We start from the raw sequence: 16,240 nt of genomic DNA, 5'->3' as shown, positions 1-16,240 counted from the left end.
TCGGAAAAGAGGGCTGAGCTCGACACTGAACTGCCTACAAAGGCGGCTTTGCTCTCCGGCCACTCCTGGTCTAATGCAGGACAAGCAAGGGGCATGGGTTAGCGCCCAATGTGTAATTTGCGCCCAAACCCCAAACCAAAGTCACTGAAAACACACCCGACAGAGCCTTTGGTAAATCTTAAAAGGGATTCTGTGGGCAGCATGGACGGGAGAGGCCTGACGACAGGCACGGTGGCAGGTACAACCTGGTCAAGGGACCAAAGCCCTTTCACGGAGTGGAGAAGGTGGGGCGACGGCTGTCAGAAGTCAAGGCTCTGTTCAACCCAGTGGCATTGGGTGGAGGAGTGGGTGGGTGCCGAGGCTCCGGTGGGTGTTTACCTAGGAGGAGTGCCCACCTGGCTGTGGGTAAGGATCAGAGTGGAAGAGGAAGCAGAGGCCGAAGAGAACAGGGATTTACTGTGTGCCAGGCCCTCTGCCTGTACCTTCTCATGTAAAGCCCGTGCCGGTCTCACCGAAAATGCCACCAAGGCTCCGAAAGACCAGGAAGAGGTCTAATCCTGCAGAGCCCAGAGTAGAGCTCCCGCTCTCCCACTCCCATCAACCCCCCCACCCCGCCCCCCAGCCTGTCTCATACACTCAGAAGCTGCTTCTAGGGTTTGGCACGAGGAGAAAGACCCATTTCTCTTGGGAAGGACTGAGCTCTCCCTCGGCTTCTAAGCAGCCTTCCCGTTGCTCCTCTCCTCAGAGAGTTCCAAGATTCTAACAAACACTGCGCCCGGTTTTATGAGACTTATCACTACTTCCTCAACCCAGAACAATCTGATTACATCCTGCAGGCATCAGGGAAATGTCTTTCACAAAGGACTCTTCTTCAGAAGCACCGGCCTGTTCCTTGCCCCCTCCCTTCCTTCAAGGACAGAACACGTGAGGGAAACTTGGTCGCTGCCCCATGGGGCGAGGCTTGGGCAAACAGAGTCCTCTGGAGGCTTGTCCAGAGCTAATGATCTCCTGAGGAACTTGTACAAGGATCAAGAGGCAGTTGTGCGAATAGCACGAGGGGATGCTGCGTGGTTTAAGGCCAAGCAAGGGGTGCGTCGGGGCGGTCTCCTCGCACCACACTTGTTCGATCTGGATGCCAAGCACGTCAGCAGAGAAACAGTTACATGGAGAAGAGTGAAGCATCAGGGTTGGAGGAAGGCTTATGAACAACCTGTGATGTGTAGATGACCCAACTTGCTTGCTGAAAGTGAGGAGGGATTCAAGCACTTGCTGAAAGGGTCAAGGCTTGTAGTCTTCGGTGTGGATAAAGTCAATGTAAGGAAGACCCAAATCCTCACCACTGGACCAATAGGGAACATCATGATACATGGAGAAAAAGTCAAAGTTGTCAAGGATTCCGTCTTGATTGGATCCACAATCAACGCTCACGGAAGTAGCAGACGCTTTGCGTTGGGTAAATCTGCTACACAGGGCCTCTTTAGCGTACTGGAGAGCAAGGACGTTACTTTGAGGACTAAGGTGGCCCTGACTCAAACCATGGTGTTCTCCACGGCCTCCTATGCTTGTGGAAGTTGCATATTGAATAAGGAAGACCGAAGAGGGCATCTGTGCATTCAAATGGTGGTGCTGGCGAGGAATATTTAAAGTACCGATGAGTGCTAAAAGGACAAACGGATCGGCGGCGTTGAGAGAAGTCGTGTCAGCGTGCTCCTTCGAGGCAAGGATGGCCAGGCTTGTCCTCCGTCCTCTGGACGTGCTGTCAGGAGAGACCAGTCCCTGGCGTAGGGCGTCGGGTTTGGTAAAGTAGAAGGGCAGCCAAAGAAGAGGAGGGCTTCATGGCGATGGAGTGACACGGTGGCTGCTGAGGAATGATTGGGAGGATGGCACAGACCACGCAATGCTTCGTTCTGCTGGGCACAGGGTTGCTACGGGTCGGAGCCCACTCATGAGCACCTAACGATAATGATCTCCTGAGCAAAGAATCCCAAACCGACAGCACTGGTTTTCGGATCCTGCGATAGAGGGCGCTCTAGAGAAGCGCTGCGCCTGCCCAGTGCCGGCCATGGAGAAATAAGTTGCTCCAATGTATGGAGAGTTGGTGGGTGGTGGAGGCAGTTGACATGCTCTAGGCCCAAAAAGGTGTTGCCATGGACTGATTGGGTTCCCCCTCTTCTCTTGTTTAAAAATTGCTTTGGTGCAACAAGCCCACATGGAAGAAGCAGACCAGCCTCTGCGATCATGAGGTGTTGACAGGATCAGGTAACAGGCACCAGAAGACCCGAAACAAACAAGCAAGCAAGCAAACAAACAAACATATTGTTGAAAATGAGGGGGGGTCAGAGCAGAGACCTAAAACCCATCTGTAGACAATGGGACATCCCCTCACAGAAGGGTCACAAGGAAGGGATGAGTCAACCAGGGCGCAGTATAGCACCAATGAAACACACACTATTCCTCTGGTTCCTTGAGGCTTCCTCACCCCCCACTATCATGACCTCAGTCCTGCCTTTCAGTTCTGGCTAGACTGAAGCATGTACACTGGTACAGGTAAGAGCTCATGAGACACAGAATCCAGGTCAGAGAAACCCCTTCAGGAGAGAAATTGGAGTAGGGATATCAGGAGGGTTGAGGGAAGGTGGGGGAGGAAGGAGGAGGAACAGATTGCAATGACTGACTCATAACCCTGCCCCCAAAGGGAGACGAACAACAGAAACTATGGGGGAAGGGAGACAGCAGTTGGTGTAAGATATGAAAATAATAACAAGAATTTATAATTTATCAAGGGGTCACGTGGAGGATAAAGGAGAGGGAGGGAAAAAAGAGAAGCTGATACCAAGAGCTCAAAAACAAAGTAAATGCTTAGAAAATAATGATGGCAACATATGTACAAATATGCTTGATACAATTGATGTATGGATTGTTATAAGAGCTGTAAGGGTCCCCAATACAATGATCTTTAAAAAAAATGCCTTGGTGTTTTTGTTTTTAACTTGATTTTATCTATCTCAAAATTGCGGGGAAGCAATCATGTTGGGAAGCGATGGTAAATGAAACGATTAACCTTAGTCCCGAGATCTTTGGGGGCCCTATACTGGACCCCATTGTCTCATCCACTCTTGATAAGTGACACATAAATCAGTGTCAATTTGACCGAGTCATAAGTCTCAATGGTTGGCAGTTATGGAATGATGTAATCATCCCCATGATGTGATCAGCCAAGCAGATGTGAAGAGATTAGCCGTAGCTTCGCCAAGGCGTGACCGGCACCAGCTTTTGTCTCACAAAAGATTAAAGGATAGAGAAGCAAGCACAGCAAGAGGGACCCATGGCCACCTAGAAGGAAGAGCCGAGAACAAAGCACATCAGCTGGACCATGGGCCCCTCCCCTGAGGACCTCCTACACCCAGGAGAAGGTTTATACAAAGACGTTCCTCTGAGGAAGGCCAAGCTCACAGATATTGATCGGGGAAGCAAAAATCTTCCTCTGGAGCTGGCAGAGAGAGGAGGCCTTGCCCTACGATTGGTGCCCTGAGAGAATAAACATCTGTCTGTCAAACCTACCCAATTGTACTATCTGTGCGATAGCAGCACTGGTTAACTAAGACGGTGGCCTTGGAAGAAAAACTTGTGGTTTACTTGGGAACAACCATTGGAGTCTCTGTGGCGTATCCTTCAACGCCTAAACACATGGGTCAGGCATACACTGGTTGGTTGGCTTACCCTCTATTGGGCTCCCATTCAGCTGAATTCTTGTATTTGTAATGTTTCCAATAACCTTGCAAGGTGGGTTCAAGTCTTCTCGCCTGGCTGCACTGCCAGTGTTTTCCCTGCTAAACAGGAGATAACAAAGCTCACAGAGGTTAAGGGTCTTGTCTAAAAGTTTACAAAGGATTCAAATCTAAGTGTGTTCGATTCTAAGACTCGATTTTTGCCTCTCTGTGTTTACCGAGTAAGTGAAGGAGTATGTGGTTGGATAATGAATGGATGAGACAATGGGATCAAGTTCAGGGCCCCAAAAGATAATGGAGCCAAGGGGAATCATTTCATTTACCGTCTCTTCCCAACCTGGTGGCCTCCCCCACAAGTCTGAGATCGATAACATCAAGTTAAATTTTTTTTAAAAAACCAATAAAATGTTTAAAGAAGAAAAGGGAGAGGTATCAAATGACCTGGGCTTGGAGACTTTGAATCATTGAGGAGAGTGTGTACTGCTTGGTGAGGCAAGAAGGCAGTTCTTGGGCCAACTGTATGCAGTGTAAATAAGCCTCAGGCCCCTTTTAAGATCAGAAAGCTTCTCGGAGCCCTGCCTAGCCCCAAGCAGCCCGAGCAGACGGTCAGCGCCGGCTCTGGAAGTATTGCTCCCTAGGTTCTCGCCACGATCGTGATGGTAGGAAAACCCCATTCAACTCTTGGCTTGGTTGCCTAGCCAGCAGGCCCCATCTATCTCTTACTGAACTCTCGGGCCAGTTCCAGAATCAGCTGGAAGGAGGGCGTGTGGTATGAACCTTTTATCCAGTGAGTATCCCACTCACTCAGCCAGCCATCTCACCCATCTATTCACTCACCATCTACCCACGGGTTTCTCCAACACATCTTCTTGAGCACCCACCCTGTACCAAAGGCAGACAGTCCCCGCCCTCATGGAGCTGACAGTCTGGTGGGTGACACAGAGATTCCTGGAGGACAAGGCCCCTGAGACACCAATGGTTTGCACTCGACTACTAACCTTAACATTGGTGGTTTGAACCCAGTCAGCAGCACTGCATAAGACAGGCCTGGTGATTTGCTTCTGTAAAGATTAGGGTCTATGGAGTAAAGAAAGTCCTACGGAGTAGTTCTACCCTGAAGCAAATGGAGTCACATGAGTCAGAATCAACTCAATCACAAGGCGTTGTTGTTTTGTTTTGTTTTGTTTTTTTGGTAGCGGGGTTGGTCTCAAGAGGATACAAAGCCTTGTGATCAGTGGTGTCTGGGACACAGAAGAGGGGGCCTGCTCCAGGCTATGATGAAAGTTCAGGAAAAGAAACTTACTCTTAGGCTGAGACCTGGAAGATACACAATGGTTACTCTGTAAAGCAGGGGGGAGGAGGCTGAGAGAGGGCGCCTGAGAGGAGGAAGAGCGGGGCAAGTCCACGGAGAGTTCAGAAACTGCAAGCCCTGCTCAGGCGCTGCCAGGGCTTGTTGAGTGTCTTGCTGAGTGCAAAGCAGGGGTGGGAGCTGAGGTCAAAGAGGGCAGTCAAGACTGGGTCTTGCAGAGTCATTTCAACACCTTTAGAGAGATAGGTAGGTAGATAGATAGATAACAGGTAGGTAGGTAGGTAGGTAGGTAGAGAGAGAGAGAGAGAGAGAGACAGATGATAGATAGATAATAGGTAGATAGATAGATAGATAGATAGATAGATAGATAGATAGATAGATAGATAGAGATTGTGGGGGGAGGTCAGATGCGCAGGCATTCCCTCCCCTGAAGGTAATCAGTTGCAGGACTGCTATCTCATCCCACCACAGGGGTGGGCCTGCTCCCTGCCTCTGGGGACAATGGACAGGCTCCTGTAGGCGGAGTTTTCACCCTACTGATAATATTCCTATGGAGACCCAGAGACCACCCCCTAGACCACCCTCTCATTGCTGTGTAACCTATAGTGCAACTCCTCCCTGTGACGTATGTCTCTACCTGTAATTAGTGGGCTGGCTTGCCCCCAAAAGGTATATAGGTGTGAGCCAGCAATATAGATCTCTCTCTCTGACTCTGAGCTCCTTGCTGCTCACTCCCTGGTCACTCCCCTCTCCCTTGTTCCCTTCCCCTCCTTCCCTTCCCCCTCTCTCCAAGCGGGGCTGAGGTGAGCAATGCTACCATGTAATGTGTCTGACTGCATTATTGTAATATCGCTCATGCTTTCGATGACTTTAATATAATACTTATATATCTCAACCGTACAATTGTGCATTACTGAACGCAGAAGTAGTATTACTGAACCCGCGATCAGCCGGTGGGGGCTGGACCCCCACTCCTCCGCATCACTTTTAATTTAATACTACAAGAGAGAGATACATGTATTTTTTTTTCTTTTTTAACATTTTATTAGGGGCTCATACAACTGTTATCCCAATCCATACACACATCAATTGTGTAAAGCGCATTTGTACATCGTTTCTCAAAACATTTTCTCTCCATTTAAACCCCCGACATTAGGTTCTCATTTTTCCCCTCCCTCCCCGCTCCCCCCTCCCACATGAGCCCTTGATAGTTTATAAATGGGTATTTTCTCATAGAGATACATGTATTTTTTTTAATCTTTCTTTTTTTTTTTGACTTAAGGTTTTTTGGTGTTTTTAAAAAATCATTTTATTAGGGGCTCATACAACTCTTATACATGTATATTTTTATGGTGGCGGGAGATAGAGTCACACCAAAAAGCCAGCTGGAAATGAAGTAGGACTTCCCTGGGTAATGCAAGCCGCCAAGTGCTAAATTCTAACCTGAAGGTTAGTGGTTCGAATCCACCCACAGACACTTGGAAGGCTGCTTGTTTGCGAAGTGTCGCAGCTTGAAACCCCTGTGGAGCACAGTTCTGCGCCGGCACGCAGGGGTTGCCTTGAGTTAAAATCCGCTTGACCACCACTGCTTTGGTTTGATCTGGAGACAAAGTGGACCAGCTGGAGAGACACTTGCAGATTCAAGAGCCACCAAGGCTCTTGAATTAGAGTCCAATTCTGGGTACAAGATTCTCAAAACCATCAGTAAGCTGTCCCACCTTCCTACTTGATTTGGGACCCTCATACTGTCCCAGGGTAAAGCAGACATCCAGAAGGGCCCTTCCAAAGCTAGGAGCCCCATCACCTCTCATCTAGTTCTGTTCTTTCTCTTGGGCAGGAAGAGTTTGGGTTCAAAACAGCCCATCAAGTAGAACTTGTGTCTCCCCCAAAAGATAAGTGGTCCTCACACCTAGTGCCCGTGAAGATGACCTTGTTTGGAAACAGGTCTTCAAAATGTTCATGACATCACACTGGATTCTCCCCGTTGATTCTAACTGCTGATTCTAACTCGGAATGACCCAGTGAGCTCTACAGTGGAACGGCTCCATAGGGTTTTCTTGCCTCTAATCTTTATAGACGCAGATCGCCAGGCCTTTCTTCTGCAGCTCCTCTGAGTATGTTCAAAGCGTTAACTGTTAGGTTAGTTGAGAGCAAACCATTTGAACCACACAGGTGATGTTTTTATTGTCAGGTGCTGTCCTGTCTGTTCCACTTCATAGAGACCCGACGTACAGAGGAACAAAACACTGCCCCTGCTCCGTCCGGTGTGAGCCGTTGCTATGTTTCGACTACTGTGTCTATCCATCTCCCCGGGGGTGTTCTTCCTTTTGGAAGACGCTCTGTTTGGCCAAGCATGATGTTCCACTTGTACAAGCATGATGTTCCAAAGTACACAAGAAGAAGTCTCGCCATTTGTGTTAGTCTGGGTACTTTAGAGAAACAAATCCACAGAAACTCATGTATAAGAGAGCGTTTTATATAGAGGTTAAGTGCACATCAAGAAAACATCCCAACCCAGTGCTGCCCAAGCCCATAAGTCCAACATTAGCCCATATGTCCGACACCAATCCATAAAGTCCTCCTCCATCTCACAAAACAGATGCAATGATGTCGACTGCAGGAGGAAAGCCGAGTCAGTGAATGTGTAAGCATCTCAGCGCTGGCAGGGGTCTCTACACAGCTGCTCCAGCACCCAGGGCTGCATCGGGGTAGGTCCATGGGGATTCTCCTCGGGGATGTCTTGCAGGATGTGAACCTTGCCAGCTGAAGCAGGGAACTGGCTAAGGCAGCTGCACCCTGGCCCGACCATCAGAGAGCAAGAGACCGGAGAACTAGAAAGGTTGAGGCTCACCAAGCCATTTATCTCTCCGCCCTTCAATTAACCCCACATGTGTTTATCGGCCAGGTTGGCATGAGCAACCCTAACTTTCTCACCATTCCTGTTTTTAAGGAGTGTTCTGGCTCTTCTTCCACGACAGCTTTCTTGGCTCCTTTGGCACTCTGTGGTATATTTAATATTTTTCACCAACAGCATAATCCCAAAGCACACATTCTGCTTCCGTCTTCCTTTTCCTCTGTCCAGCTTCACCTGCCTACCAGGTGGTTAAAAGGACCATGATTTATGAGTCCACTGAGGTGAGTTCGAACAGCAGAACGGGTGTAAGGGAAAAGGCACACACACACAATTTCTGGGCTGAGGAAAAGACATTCTGGCATGAGCAGACCGAACCAAATGATTCAGATGTCATCAAAAACAGATGCAGCTAGCACCTATTTTGAAAGGCATCGTTTTCCCTGCCCCACCCCCCATCTCATATACCTTTAAGGGGTGGGGGAAGAACAACGACGGCAATGGAGGTAGGGGGTGGTATGTGGCAGGGCACTAACTCGCCCAGGAGAGGGTATTGCTTATGTCTCCACAGAAAAGGGAGAGCGAGAGGAGACCTCCTCTGGCATGCCAGTCCTGGAGGGCAACGTTTCTGCTCAGAGCAGCTCGTTCCCAGAGAGGACTGCAGGGCCGGCCTCGGCTCAAGACGTGATGTTGTCTCCCTAGAGGACAGCGCTGCAGAGGACAGCCTGAAGATACAGTTGGGGAGAGTGGCCGGTCTGACTTGCCCACAGGGGGCCAAACCAAGAGGGGAGTGTAGCCGATCAGTGACGGGAGCAAAGCCACCAGGTCCCGGGGAACCCTGATTGTAGACTGCTGACTTTGGGTTGGGGGTTACTCACAAGGGGGCCACACTGGAAATCTAAAGGTGTAACAGACCTTTACATTGGGGGGCACTAGACTGTTCCACCTCTTTTAGGATGCTTGCCTCTCTAACACGAATGCTGAAGACTAAAAGTGGGTATGTGTTGTCAGGTAAGCGGGGCTCGGGATAGGTGACCCTGAAAGAAAGAGGGACTGGACTGATGGGTTTCTAACATGTCCTTCTCTCTAGTTAACAGATATTCGCCTGCTCAGTGTCAGTCCCTTGTGACTATCTGTATGTTTACTTATTTATTCTTTTTGTTGTTATCTGTACAAGACAAGCAGGATAGGCAACCTTATGGAGACAGTGACTGGTCCAACGGTTCCTGGGGGCCATGGGAGGGCGGGGGAGAGGAGGGGGAGACCAACAATGATGGGGACCAACAATGATGGGTATGGGGGAATAGTACAAGTTCTAAAATTGATGGTGAGGAGGATATAGCTTTCCTGGTTTTGTTTGATCAATTGAATTATATTTGAGAGGAATTACTGAGAGGTGAATGATGGGTAAACAGAGTAGTGGGGTAAAGGGAAAAAAAGAGGAAAGAAGGAAAAAATATATGTATATATAAATATGTAAGTAAATATGTTTGTCTATACATGTATATATGAGCAAATGCAACAGGGAAGCAGATGGACTTTGGGCCTCTACTTAAACCTCACCTCAGTTCAACAACAGTTTGTTCTAATAATGCAGCATTGTATGATACCTTCCTGATAGTATCACTGAAGACAAATGGGAGCATAAGCAAATGTGGTGAAGAAACTGATGGTGCCTGGCTATTAAAAGATATAGCATCTGGGGTCTTAAAGGCTTATAGTTAAACAAGTGGCCATCTAGCAGAGAAGCAACAAAGCCCACATGGAAGAACACCAGTGTGTGATGATCATCAGGTGTTGATAGGAAGAGCTATCAGAAGTTCAAAAGCAAACAACCAGATTGATGCGAAGGGGCATTGATGTAGTGGAGACCCCAAACCCATCGGTAAGATAATTAGACAGTCCCTCTCAGAAGGGCCACACAGAAGTGATGAAAAATCCAGGGTGTGGTATAGCACTGATGAACCACATAGCCATCCTCTAGTTCTTTATATCTCCTCCCCTTACTATTATGGTATTTATTTGTTTTACCTCATTAATCACGTAAGATTTCATATGTCCATTTGTATATTTAAGATTGTTGGGTACATGAAAACCAAGATAAATAGCTCTTCAGAAACAATAACAGGAGTAATGGTTCCCTGAGGGTGTGGGAAGAGAGGGGGGCAGGGGGAAATAAGGAGCTGATGTATTGAAGACTGAATAATCCCACTTAATGGGATTGAACAACAGAATTGCATGTGAATGGATATATTGGATCGTGTAAGATATGGCAAAAAAAAAAAACCACCCAAAACTATTTTAGGAAGAAAAAAAAGGGGGGTTCCTGAGGGTTATGGTGGGTGAGGGAGGGGATAAAGGGGAACTGATATCAAGGAGTTCAAGAAGAAAGAAAATGTTTTGAAATGGATTGTGGTAGCAATTGTATAATACTGTGTGATGTGATTGAACTATGGAATGTTATGATATCTGTAAGCGCTCCCAATAAAACGATTAATTCAAATAACATTTTAAATTCCATGATTTCGTCCGGTAAGGTGGACAAGTTAACGTGAGGTCATCCTGGAGTCAAGTGGCGGGTCCCAGTCCAATATGAAGGCTCCTCATCAAAGGTGAAGAAGACCGCCCTGGAGGACACCGTTGTGCTGCCGCTGCAAGCTGAGGCATGCCTGCGCTACCGGAAGCCCCACGAGACAGTCTTCCAACAAAGCCTTCAGTGACAACAAGGCCCTGTCAACACCCTGAATTCAGATGTGTGACCTCCAGAACAACGAGAAAGTACATCTCTGTTTTATCCACCATCGGATTCATAATGCTCTGTCGTAGCAACTGCAGGAAGCAAATACACAGCTGCACAGCTCCCGTGGGCCTCTCCCGTCCTGCTATCCTGTGGTTCCAGGCTCCGTTCTTCCATCAAGGATTTTAAGACACCCCCACCCCGTTTTCTCTCCGCTAGACAGTCTCAGGCTTTGCACACCATTCCTAGTGCTGCCTGGTAAGTCCTGTCAACCCCATCTTCCCATGACCCTTTCATTTATTTGGGGTCCAGGTGGACCCCAAGCCCACCCGGATCAGCTTTAAATCCCCCCAGGGCCACTGGCTCATGTGCCTAGCCCTGAGCTTCCTAAGAACCACCCTTGTGTCCCAGCCCCAACCCTGCCCCTATCTCCAGCTTATCAGCCCCATGCTCCAAGCACAAGTGAGGGCTACCTCCTCTCCCCGAGGACTTTCTCAGATGCACTCCGATGAACCTCTGCAGGAGGATCAATGGTCAAAGTGCAAGTGGATGTTCTTCCTGACGCCGCCCAGAGATAGTACAGAGATCTTCCACAGTTAAGGGTACAGCAGAAACTGAAGGAAGACAACTGCAGCACGGACACGTTGTTCATAGTCCATTGTTAAGGGCAGGCGAGCCCGCTCCCACACGCAGAGACTGTGTGTCCAACAGAATGAAGCACCGCCCATTCCTATGCCAGTCTCACGATTATTATATTCGAGCCCAATGTTGATTGCAGCCAAAATTTCAATCCTTCTGGTGATTCTAGTTGAAGGTATTCCTCCCTTTCTTTACTGATCTTCTTCTTTACTAAACCTGGTGTCCTATTGCAGGAACTGGTCTCTCCTGATAACTTGTCCAAAGTACATGCCATGAAGTCTTGTCATGCTGGCTTCTAGGAGCACTCTGCCTGCACTTCCTCCCAGATTGATTGATTTGTTCTTTTGTCAGTATTTTCTGTTTTCTTCGCCAACACCATAGTTCAAATGCATCAATTCTCTGGTCTTCCTTATCCATTGTTCAGCTGCCACACACCTCTGAAGAAACCAGGACCAAGGTCATGGTCAAGGTCAAGGGGCCTTGGTGGCATAGTGGGCTATGTGTTGGGCTGCTAAGCACAAGATCAGCAGTTCTACCCCATCCAGTGCTCCATGGGAGAAAGGTGAGGCTTTTTCTGCTCCTGTAAAGATTTGAAATCTCAGAAACCCAATGGGGCCGTTCTACTCCGTTCTCAGGGTCACTGGGAGTTGGAACTGACTCAGTGGCAGTGAGCTTGGCCGGGTGTCCCCGAGTCCTTAAATGACAGTGTTGTGCAGCAGATTTGCTGAGTGCAATATGTCCTTTGATTTCTTGGTTGCTGCTTCCATTAGTTGGTTGTGGGTCCAAATAAAATGCCATCCTTGGATAGGATCAAGTATCATGCATCAAAGACCCAGAACAAAAAATCATATTGTGAATGAGGGGGAATGCAGAGTGGAGACCCAAAGCCCATCTGTAGGCAACTGGACATCCCCTTACGGAAGGGTCATGGGGAGGAGATGAGCCAGTCAGGGTGCAGTGTAGCAATAATGAAACATACAACTTTCCTCTAGTTCCTAAATGCTCCCCCCCCTACCCCCGCCCCCCACTATCATGATCCCAATTGTACCTTACAAATCCGGCTAAACCAGAGCATGTACACTGGTACAGATCAGAGCTGGGAACACAGGGAATCCAGGACAGATAAACCCCTCAGGACCAATAATGAGAGTAGAGATACCAGGAGGGGAAGGGGAAGGTGGGGGGAGAAGGGGGGAACTGATCACAATGATCTACGTATAACCTCCTCTCTGGGGGACGGACAACAGAAAAGTGGGTGAAGGGAGACATTGGACAGTGTAAGACATGAAAAAAAATTTAATTATCAAGGATTTGTGAGGGAGGCAGGATGGGTGAGGCAGGGAGAGAAAAATGAGGCGTTGATACCAAGGGCTCAAGTAGAAAGCAAATGTTTTGAGAAGGATGATGGCAGCAAATGTACAAATGTGCTTGACACATGGATCCATGCATGGATTGTGATAAGTGTTGTTCGAGTCCCCAATAAAATGATTTTTAAAAATTAATTTTAAAAATGCAATCCTTGACAACTTCAGTTGCTTTCCGTTCCTTACGATCTTGTCTCTTGGTCCAGTTGTGAGGAGTTTGATTTTCTTTACCTTGCGTTCCAACCCACAGTGAAGGCTGCTGTTTTTATCTTCACCGGGAAGCACTCCGAGTCCTTTCTGCTGTCAGTGCACAAGGTTGGGTCACGTTGACAATGGGCCTTCATCCAACCCTAACGTGTTTTTTTTATATATACTCAATATCTTAGACTATCGCTTAGCACAAACATTGACTCAGCGTAGTAAAAGATTAGAACCCCGATGTAAACCTTTCTTGAATTCAAACCATGCAGAATCTCCTTCACCTGTTCAAATGGCCACACCAGGGTCTGTCCACAGGTAAAGCTATGGAATCCTATTCTTCTCAAGGCTCCGTAGTCTATTGTGGCCCACACAGTCACATGCCTTTCCACAGGCAATAAAACACCAGTAAACACCCTTCTGACGGTCTCTGCTCTCAGTCAAGCTGCATCTGACATTCGCAATGATATTCCTAATCCCACATCCTCTTCTGAATCCAACCTGCATTTCTGGCAGCTGCCTGGACTGCTGCGCCCGTTTAGATTTTCTTCTTCAGTAGAATTTTAGTTGTGTGTAATATTAATGACATCGTTCAATAATCTCCACATTCTGTTGGGTCGCCTTACTTGGCAATGGGCACAGACATGGGTCTCTTTCCATTGGTTTGCCGGGTAGCTGTCTTTCGAATTTCTTGGCATAGAGAAGCGCCACATCAGAGGGCTGACACACTTTAACTGGCATGCCGTCAATTCCTAGGAACTTGTTTTTCTGCCAATGCCTCCAGTGTAACTTGGACTTCTTCCTTCAGTACCATTGGTTCAAAACCATGCGCTACCTCTTGAACTGGTTGAATATGCACCAGTCCTTTTGGGTACAGTGATTACGTGTATTCTGTCCACCTTCTTTGAATGCTTCTGGCAGCATTCAGTATTTTACCCAGGTTGCTAGAGGCCATCCAGTCAGTTCTGGCTCATAGAAAGCCTCTGCACCACAGAAGGCAACATGGCCTAGTCCTGTGCCAGCCTCACAAGGGTTATGTTTGAGCCCATTGTTGAAACCACTGTGTCCATCTTCCGCCGCTTTCCCAGTCTTCTTCTGTTTTGTTTTGCCGATCACGGAGTCTTTTTCCCGGGACTGGTCTCCCCTGACAACATGGCCAAAGCATAGGAGGTGCAGTCTCACCAGCCTTTGCGTCGAAGGAGCATTCTGGTTGTCCTGCTTCCACGACAGGTGTGTTTTTCTGGCAGTCTGCGGTGCTTCCAATATTCTTCAGCACCAAAATGCATCTTCTTTGGGTTTCCTTACTGGTGTTGAACTTCTGCATGCATATGAGGCGATTAAGACTATCACGCCAAGGTCAGGAACACCTTCGTCCCGAAAGTGACACCCTTGCTCTTGAACACTGTAAAGAGGTCTTGTGCGGCAGACTTGCCCCGAGCCATACTTGATTTGATTTCTTGACTGCTGCTTCCATGAGGATTGATTGCAGATCGAAGCGAAAGATAACTTCAGTCTTTTCTCTCTTTATCATGCTGCTATATTTTGGTCCGATTGTGAGAATCTCGGTTTTCTTGACATTGAGCTGTAACCCACACTGGAGACTGCAGTCACGGATCTTCGTTAGCAAGAGCTTCAAGCCCGCCTCGTTTTCAGCCAGCAAGGTTATGTCACCAACACACCGCCGGTTATTAATAAGCCTTCCTCCGATCCGGATACCACGTTCTTCTTCAGCTAATCCAGCTCCCCGGGTAATTTGTTCCGCCTACTGAGGGAATAACTCTGGGAAAAGATACAACCCGGGTGCACATCTTTCCTGATTTTAAACCGCACCCTATTTTCTTATGCCATTTGAGAAGTCTCTTGTTCCCTCGAAGCACAATGAGGTGTTCTGCAATTCCCATGTTTTCCAAAGCTATCCACACTTTGCTATTGCAATTTGGGGATTGAACTTTCCCCCCCATTTTTCTCATAATGCTTGAATTTCCCCACCAGTTCTTTCAGTTTAAAGTATACAGAACCCCCCTAGTAAAATGATTAAAAATAAATAAAATATACAGAACCTGGTTTTGTTTCCTTTTTGGCTTTCTAATTCCAGGTCTTTACAGACTTTATCGTAATGCTTTACTTTGTCTATTCTAGCTGCCTTTTGGAGATTTCTGTACAGTTTTCTTTATCATTTCTTCCCTTCTCTCTAGCTGTTCTATGTCCAAGAGCAAGATTTAGAGTCTCCTTTGACACCCGCTTCGGTCTTTTTTCCCCTTTTAAGGATCGTCGCGCTCTCCACGTATGATGTTCTTGATGGAGTCCCACAATTTGTCTGGTCTTCAGTCATTAGCATTTAATGTATCGAATCTGCCCTTGAGATGGTTCATAATGGTACATCAATGCAGGTGGGATATGCTGACAGTTGTATTTGGACTTGTAGTTTCCTTCCACGTCCACCTGAACTTACAGAGGAGCAATTGTTGGTCTCTTCCAAGATGGTCCTTGGCCAGGTTTTGGCAGATGATAGTGGCCTGGTTTGACAAAAGTCCTAAGTCGATGACTTTGAAGGAGTGTAGAGAGACAGAGAGCCTCAAGAAAAATAGCTATCTAATTAGGAAGCTAAGTTTTGGCCCAGTTCCATGGAAGGTAGTCTCACACACGAACCTGGGTTCTCTCTCAGGTGCTCACAAGCGATAGGGCCCGGGGCAAGTAGCTTCACTGCTCCGAGCTTGTATCCCAGGATTGATAAGGAAAGTTAGGGAACTGGGATGGAGAAGATCATACACATGGAGAATGTCCTTCCTCCGAGGGAGGCTCAGTCTCGATCTCCTAGAGCCTCGGGCCCCAGGAGAGGCCTTCACTGAGAGACAGAACTAGGGCATTGTCCTCTGAGTCTGCTTCCAGACTCTCCCTCAGCTGGCCCTAAGCAAGTGGCAGGTTGGTTGTGTGGGACTGGATGGGCCCAAATGGGGGAGGGGGGGCCAGTCTGTCCTATTTTACTGCGGCTTTGCACCCAGCCTGGGCTGGCCCAGAGCCCTGAGAACTAGATCCATGACATCTCCAGCCTCTGTTGCAGAGGGTGTGAGGTGTCTCCCCACAGAGACCTCACTGGCTCCAGGTTTGCCTCGCTGGCATAACAGCCCAGGCCGTGCTGTTGTCCCCCTAGAAATGTGGTTATCAGCTCCCAGTCTGACTTCACCCCCAAACCACAGTCCAACAATTACAGAACTTTTTGTTCTCTAAACTCTACTCCCTTTGCCCCGGCTGGGTACAACGCCGAAAAGACTCCCTTGACATCATACATGTCACACGCTGACCACCATCAAAACTGTGGGTTGTGCACCTACTGTGTGATTGAGGAGAGGGGAGCGTACCAAGAGACAGAAGCTCTGGCCAAACTGATGACTAGCTTTCACTTCCAACCCACTC

The sequence above is a fragment of the Echinops telfairi genome, unplaced genomic scaffold (assembly GCF_000313985.2).
Source record: "Echinops telfairi isolate 266 unplaced genomic scaffold, ASM31398v2 ScPeMD7_7458;HRSCAF=8496, whole genome shotgun sequence".
Lineage (NCBI taxonomy): Eukaryota > Metazoa > Chordata > Mammalia > Afrosoricida > Tenrecidae > Echinops > Echinops telfairi.
This window is presented reverse-complemented; position numbering follows the sequence as displayed.